Raw genomic sequence first — 7,456 nt, 5'->3', positions numbered from 1 at the left:
TCATTCTATCTTTCACCAAGTTATACATGAGGTAAGAAATGCACACAGTACTCTAGGTGAGGACAGATCAGAGATCTGTAAAATGCCTCTCCACCCCCCCTCCCCCGTCCTATGGTATAGAGGGGTAAACTTTATAGTATAAAATCAAATTAAAATGAATTTGTGTTCCATGTGCAGAAAGAGTATAGAAATGTTATGGAATTCATTTTATCTGCTTTCAGTATTTATATAAAGTAGCCACTTCTAGAATTTTTTAAGTATGTGTTTTTGACATAGATTATATTGGAGGGATGCTGTCCAGCTCTATCCCCAAAAGTCTTTACTCTGCCAGAGTTTTAGGATTCCTTAAATTAAAAAAATCAATTAACATTGTTGTATCCTACTAAACACCGTGTTCAGTGCATTGCCCTGAGAAACCAGGCCATCCCCGAAGAGTACAATTTGGACAACTCTGTCCTAAAGGTATTCTTTGAAAACTTACTTCGGAAAGCTTTTAGTTTGTTTAAAATGGTGTTATTGTTATGGTTAGAAAAGTGTTACTAGAGCAAAATTCAGTGAGATTGATGAAATACAAAACTGCCATATGGGGGACTCATGTTATAAATATTTTTTAAATTGTGCCCCATGTATATGTCTTGAAATCTAACCTTTATAGGAAAATAATTTTTTTGCGAAAATACAAAAATATGTAGGAAAATTAATTTTTTCGACATTTTATTTTCCATCGTGGGGGCATGTCCTAAAAATAAAGTTTATTAGAGCATGTTTAACTATTTGTGCAGAGATGGAACGTTAAAGAGGGCAAAATATTTTTGAAGAGAATGCGTAATAATAACCTAATAAATTGACCAGTACGGTTTATTTATTCAAATATTCATCGATATGAAATGAAAGCTCAACTAACGTTAACACTGAATGAGATGATGGATCCGTTGAATGATACATTACATTAAAATGGCCATAAATCCTAATCTCATACTTGCGTCTCATTCATTGTATGTATATAATTTGTCATCTGGCCAGGCAGCGTTGATGATCTTCTGAACAGTTTTGCTAAGGCCATGGGAACTCGTGCTTTCGAAATATAGAGGGTTTGAATGTATCTTTCCTTTTTCTCATGAGAACAACTTATATATATATATTTTTTTTTTCCAGCCAGTTCATTAATGAATTTTTCAGTTTATATTTTTCACAGGCTTAATCTGCACTCTCTGTTGTATTATCCACAATGCCTGTCCTTGCTAATTCCCCAGCCACACCATAGAAGATTCAACAGATGGGTTGTATATCAGTCATAGTCTCCGTTCAGCTTGCTGTCTTCCTGAAATACACATCCATTCATTTTAATTCAGAAGCATCGCCCCAGCCCCAAAGCTCAATGGTGTCAGATATTATTGGTGAGCCTTCTCAACGCTACAATTCCCTTTTTTTTTATTCTGTAACTGCATCTACATCTCCTGAGATGAAGTTTGTGACTCCCTGCCACATTGCATTAGTTTTGAGGTGGTCTAAGTATTATCACATCATTTATCATAAAGGAATCGGGTATTTTCAAGAAATTTTGTAATAAGCTTTTGTGAAAACCCCCCAGTATTGCTTAGTTATTTACCAATAATAACACAACCCCAAGAATCTTTTTTTGCTGTATTTTTTTCCAAAAATGATGGAATAAACAAAGAATATTTTAATATTTTATGTTAATGTATAGAGTGCATATTATTCTTATTAGACTTGGGCACCAGGGGGCTCTTCGTGTTCGTCTTCGTGCTCGTCTTCGGCCAAAAAAAAAACTTTGTATTCCGCGAATATTCGCCTGGTCCTGTCTTCTCTTCGGGCGAATATTCGCGGACATTCTTCGTGTTCGGGTTTTCTTCGTTTTCCCCGGTTAAGGGGTTAATACGGGGTTAAAGCCGCTCTGGCGCCAGGAGTTTAAATGTCCGTATGAGCAACTCGTTCGTACAGACTGTTAAACTCCTGGTGCCGTAATTGTCCGGCAGATCCCGGTGGTCTCCCTGTTCTATCATTTATTAACTAATAGAACAGGGAGACCAGTGGGATGTGCCGGGTAAGTTGCAGCATTGGGATTTTAAAAGTCTGTACGAGCGACTCTGTTGGTCGCTCGTACAGACTTTTAGGCTCCTGGTGCTGTAACTTACCCGGCACATCCCACTGGTCTCCCTGTTCTATCAGTTAAATGTCCGTACGAGCGACCAATAAAGTCGTTCGTACGGACATTTAACTGATAGAACAGGGAGACCAGTGGGATGTGCCGGGTAAGTTGCAGCATTGGGGTTTTAAAAGTCTGCACAAGCGACCAACAGAGTCGCTCGTGCAGACTTTTAAAACCCCAATGCTGCAACTTACCCTGCCGATGCCACTGGTCTCCCTCCCTGTTCAATTAGTTAGGGGTTAACTTTTTTCTTTAAAGGGTTAAGGGGCCGTGCAAGTGAGCCTATTGGTCGCTTGCACGGCCCTTTAACCTATGGATTTCCGCTCCCGTTAACCCCTTCGATGCTGTGTTAGATAACGCAGCATCGAAGGGGTTAACGGGAGCGGAAATCCATAGGTTCGCTGTCAGGGGTTACAAAGACCGTGCGAGTCAGCCTATTGGTCACCTGCAGGGTCTTCCTCTGGCATCAACCAATTGGTTGATGCCAGAGGAGGTCCCTGTAGGCGACCAATAGGCTCATTCGCACTGCCCTGTAACCCGTGACGGGGAACCTGTGGATTTCCACTTCCGGGAACTGCCGCGATGCCGCGATGCCGCGAAGACAAGGTAAGTTAGAAGGGGGGGGGGATGGTAGACGAAGACGAAGACAATCACGAAGATCTTCGTGGTGTGTGTCTTCGTCTTCGCCTACGTTTTACTGCCGCAGGTGTGTGTCTTCTCTTCGGCGTGTCTTCGGAACGAACACGAAAACGCACTCTTCGTGTTCGTTTCCATGTTCGCCCGAAGACGAATGCACAAGTCTAATTCTTATATTATTGCCAATTTAATGGCAGAGGCAAAGGATCAGGGTGAGATGGACAGACCGGTTTGGTTTTCTGTAGTAACAGAAGCTAGATGAAATTATAATTATTTTTATACATTGTTCTACGCATGGGCAGGTCAAAATAATAAGTGCATGAGAGTTGGCAAAACATGCCCCCTTAAATCTAAATGCCACAGGCATGGGACAATTAGGTCCAACCGAGCAACCTTTGATTGCCTGGAGGGTGGCCAATGAAATCACCATCTACCTTTCTTCTTTAAATGTTCAAAACAATGCTAATTGCGACTTCTGTGCAACATGTTTGGCATCTTCCTCTGACTCAAATTGGCCCCATTGATTGGAAAAAAGGGTCCATAGGTTTGAATGTTTAACAAGAAAGCATTGACAGAAAACATTGTTCTGCCAGGGTTCAATTAACCCTAGTGCTGGCCCTGTAAATGGTATTTAATTGTACATGCAGTGAGCACCGGGTTCTTCTCTATTTTAATGCCATGAACATTGTTTTAAGTGACTCAGTGTCCAAAAATGTAATTTTTTGAAAAGCATTAACAGACAAGATGGGCCGAATGGTACTTATCTTCTATCAAATTCTATGTTTCAACTTCTATTAGGAAGGTTTAATCTTTTGCCTTTCTCATCTCAAAAGAATATTAGCAGACTCTCACAGAAAATAAAAGGTTTTCAGAAAGAAAATGCATTTGATTTTTTTTTCTTTAAAGTATATAGCCTTCTCTTGAGAGCCATGTTACCTGCAAATCTATTGTGTTGTAAGTGAATGCCATATTTTCCGAAAGCTTTCCTTGACCCAGAGACTTATAAGTATAGAACCTAAAGTATGGTTATTTCAAAACCATTGAATATAATATCAGGGAGGTATCATAGAAACAATAGGAAAGTTGACAGAATATTTGATGTGGATGTGGATGTGGAATACCGCTTTCTTTTTAAATGACCTCTCAGGTGCATAAAATGGCTGGAGAGTTCCATTAATTAACTTAATTAATACATTTGAAACAGCAAACTATCCAGATTTACGTTAATCAGGAGCTAAACTTTTTAAAAAACCTGGATACTTTTAAAAGGATAGTAAAAGAAGACAAGCATAATAATCCTTTGTGATCACAAGGACTTGGATATCACAATTTCTTCTTTAGGATCTCTGAATCCCACTCAATCAACTGATTACTAATATGCTATCTGTAATTAGAGTCCTGTTATCTCCTGGACAGGGTCTAGGTCAGCGTAGAACGCATACCTTAAAACAATGTAACTTTTGTAGAGAATACAAAGGGTGATTTTCCTCTTCTGCACAAAAATGTGAATAGTGTTTTTTTTATATATTAGCCCAGATCGAAATCTGAATTTATAATTTGTCGTCATTGATTCTGGATAAGCAGCATATGCCTTGAAAATGTTCCTTCTTTAGTCCCATGCCTGGGATGTAATTGATTTTCATGGATTTAAGATCTTAATCTGTTTGCTTGCAAACTTCTTCATGTTAACATACAGAAAAAGAAGAAACAGAATTATAAATTAGGTGTCTCAGTATTCAGTACTTTTCAAAGCCTAAATAATCTAAACTCTTCACTAAAATATCAAGATCTCACATAAGGTCTCACCAAATATACTCCTTGCTTCCATAAACCACTGAATTTTAACTTTAAAATTGGTAACTGAGCTATTGAGCACCTTGATCTGCAAAGATCCCGTCTCACAAAATCTTACAAAATGCAAACAGAAGACACCGGAGGGCCTCTCATCTAATGTGTTTATTATACCGTATTTGCTCGATTATAAGACGACCCCCCAAATCTGAATATTAATTTAGGAAAAAAAAGAAAAAGCCTGAATATAAGACGACCCTATAGGAAAAAAGTTTTACCAGTAAATGTTAATTCATCTAAACTATTTTTTTTAATAAAAGCTATGATTGAGAAAAATATCTTGGATTTATTTCCTTCTATTTTCCAACCTGCCCCCCCCCCAGTTATGCACATCTGCCCCAGAAATGCCTTATACCCCCTATATGACACTGTGCCCCATGATATGCCTTTTAACCCTATATGCCACTGTGCCCCATGATATGCCTTTTGACCCCCTATGTGCCACTCTGCCTCCAGAAATGCCTTATACCCCTATAAGTCACTCTGGCATTATGCATTCGTGTGTATGGAACATTTGGTCTTGGGCTATAAAGTCCTTCTTAAAGATTCTACCCATTCTGATGCCTTAAAATAGGATAGAGGTTTTCTATTTATCAAAGAATACACATGTATCATACTCACCAACCCTACTCTTAATAAAAATGAAGTAGATCAACCAAACCTAGCTTTATATTAACACATCCTTGTTTTCAGTTTCAATAGGTAGATTACACAATTTTCTACACAGTACATAGATAACATGTTCCTATAATGGCATACCAAACACTTTTAAATCTTTTGTTAAATCTCTAAAAAATAATATCATCAATCTGAAACTGACTCCAGTGGTAGTTCCAAATGGGCTATTGTTTTTGTATCTTCTTCTTGGCAAAGACTCCTCCTGGGACCATTTCCACCAATCACTTTCTTATGGATCACCTGGTTTCATCAGTCAGCTGGAATTTTCTCAATGTGAAGGCTTGAAAGTTTCCAAGTATTTTAGATCCACAGAGACTCTTACCAGTTGGTCCAAGAAACAAACATATAGACCTTGTAAATGAGGTCTTCAGGACATTGGATACACATTTTGGTCACTTCATAAGTGGATAATGGAAGACATTTATTCTGTTCATGGCATGGTTGATACAACTCACGAGACACTTCACACTGGCAATTCTAATCATGTAATGATATTGAAATAATATTTGTGGAGTAAATTCTTCAAGAAAACTCTTGCAAAGAGAGATTTTTATGGATACATTGGCTCCCAAATGGGGGTTTCAGTCTTTACCCTCCAGCCAACCAACCATATGGTCACATTTACATTGTCCTGAACAACCTCATAATCTGAGCTATCCTTCTAGCACCATTTGGTGTCTACTATACTTAACATCTAAAACATGATTTCAACGGTAGCGCTCTGATTTAAGATCATCTCTTAAGAGTCATAACATTTGACTTATTAATGTAGGGATACATTTTTAAAACTTCTACCACCTGTATTTAGTGGATATGTTTTGTAGTCTTATAGAATGAATTCCTTCACTAACATCTAAAACAAATATTAAGTATTTTAACATATCAATATTACTGTTCAACACTAAATAGCATAAATACAGTAAGCTATTTGCGTGTTTTCATAATCAATCAAGATATATATACTTAAAATAAGCAACTCTTGTCATGGTGAATATGAAATAATTGACTATAGGAGTGGACACCTCTTTAGCCTTCCAAGCCTACACATCATACTCGGTTTTGTGTCAGTACTTTTATTAGCAATACCTGCTGTTCTGAGATAGGATACATGTTTTGTTTTTGAAATATTAATCACAATAGCGGCTGTTTATACATTTTCATAGATCTAGCTTGTCTCTTCTGTATCTGTCTCTCCTATCCAACAGGAGTCTATTTCATCCAATAATTTCGAGAAGACGTATCTCGTTTCTTACTCTTTAATATAACATTGCTGCAAGTATTCCATTCCACAATAGCAGGCATTTCCGAAGCATCACGCATTTGATTATGAATGTCTCTATCTTTTGTCTATTGCTGTACTATTCATCTCCTTTTGAGTGCACATCTCTCCTGTCACTTACCTTTTCTTTTGTTTTGTTAAACGGCTTGAACAAATTTGACATTAACAGTGCCACGGTAACATATCTGCTACACCGTTTCATTAATTTTGACACCGAGTTCCAGATCTATAGTATTCAAGTACTCATTACGCTTGATACTTCAGTTTTATTTTGAAATGAATTACTGAATTAGTTTTTGGATCAGCCATTTCACAGGATAGCTTAAGGCTCTTTGGTATTTCAATTAGACGTGGTATGTTTCCATTTTTTTTTGTAACAATATCTTTATGTATATGTACTTGTCATAGACTAATGTATCATACTTACCATTGCATGTTTAACTGTGCTTTTGCCCTCCAGGTAAAATGTTTCGCATGCATTGTTTTGACTTTCAACACTGATTCTTGGCTTTTTGTGATCACCCCTGATCTCTTCAGGGGACTCTTCATCTCATTTTATTTTTGATTGATAATTCAAGTTACGTTTATCTCTTTATTAAGCCTCAGCCCCAGTAAAGAAGAACGCGTTTTCTGAATACTTTAACCCCTTAAGGACAATGAGCGGTGCCTAAACCCATTGAAAACAATGCATTTTGAGCCCATACATTTACAGGCTTTGTCATTAAGGGGTTAATATATTTTTTTCAAAAATTGCTTCCATTTTGAATGCCACTATGCTGGCTTCCCACCAAATCTTCAACATCAGAAGAAATGGACCTCAAGACATAAATAATTGCACCGAA

The 7,456-nt window shown here is 37.6% G+C and overlaps 1 long non-coding RNA gene across 1 annotated transcript in view; it reads right to left on the bottom strand.

Annotated features, from left to right (window-relative positions):
- The window catches only part of LOC128474484 (uncharacterized), a 175,870-nt gene extending 173,120 nt beyond the window's left edge, over positions 1-2,750 (bottom strand). The window contains exons 1-2 of the long non-coding RNA XR_008346351.1: positions 2,708-2,750; positions 2,481-2,615 (exon numbers count right to left, since the gene is read on the bottom strand). This is a non-coding gene — a long non-coding RNA (uncharacterized LOC128474484). The remainder of the gene's footprint in view (positions 1-2,480; positions 2,616-2,707) is intronic.
- Between the last annotated feature and the right edge of the window lie 4,706 nt (positions 2,751-7,456).

The sequence above is a fragment of the Spea bombifrons genome, chromosome 2 (assembly GCF_027358695.1).
Source record: "Spea bombifrons isolate aSpeBom1 chromosome 2, aSpeBom1.2.pri, whole genome shotgun sequence".
NCBI classification, from domain to species: domain Eukaryota; kingdom Metazoa; phylum Chordata; class Amphibia; order Anura; family Pelobatidae; genus Spea; species Spea bombifrons.
The sequence above is the reverse complement of the archived record's forward strand: the minus strand, read 5'-3'. Positions and strand labels throughout refer to the sequence as shown.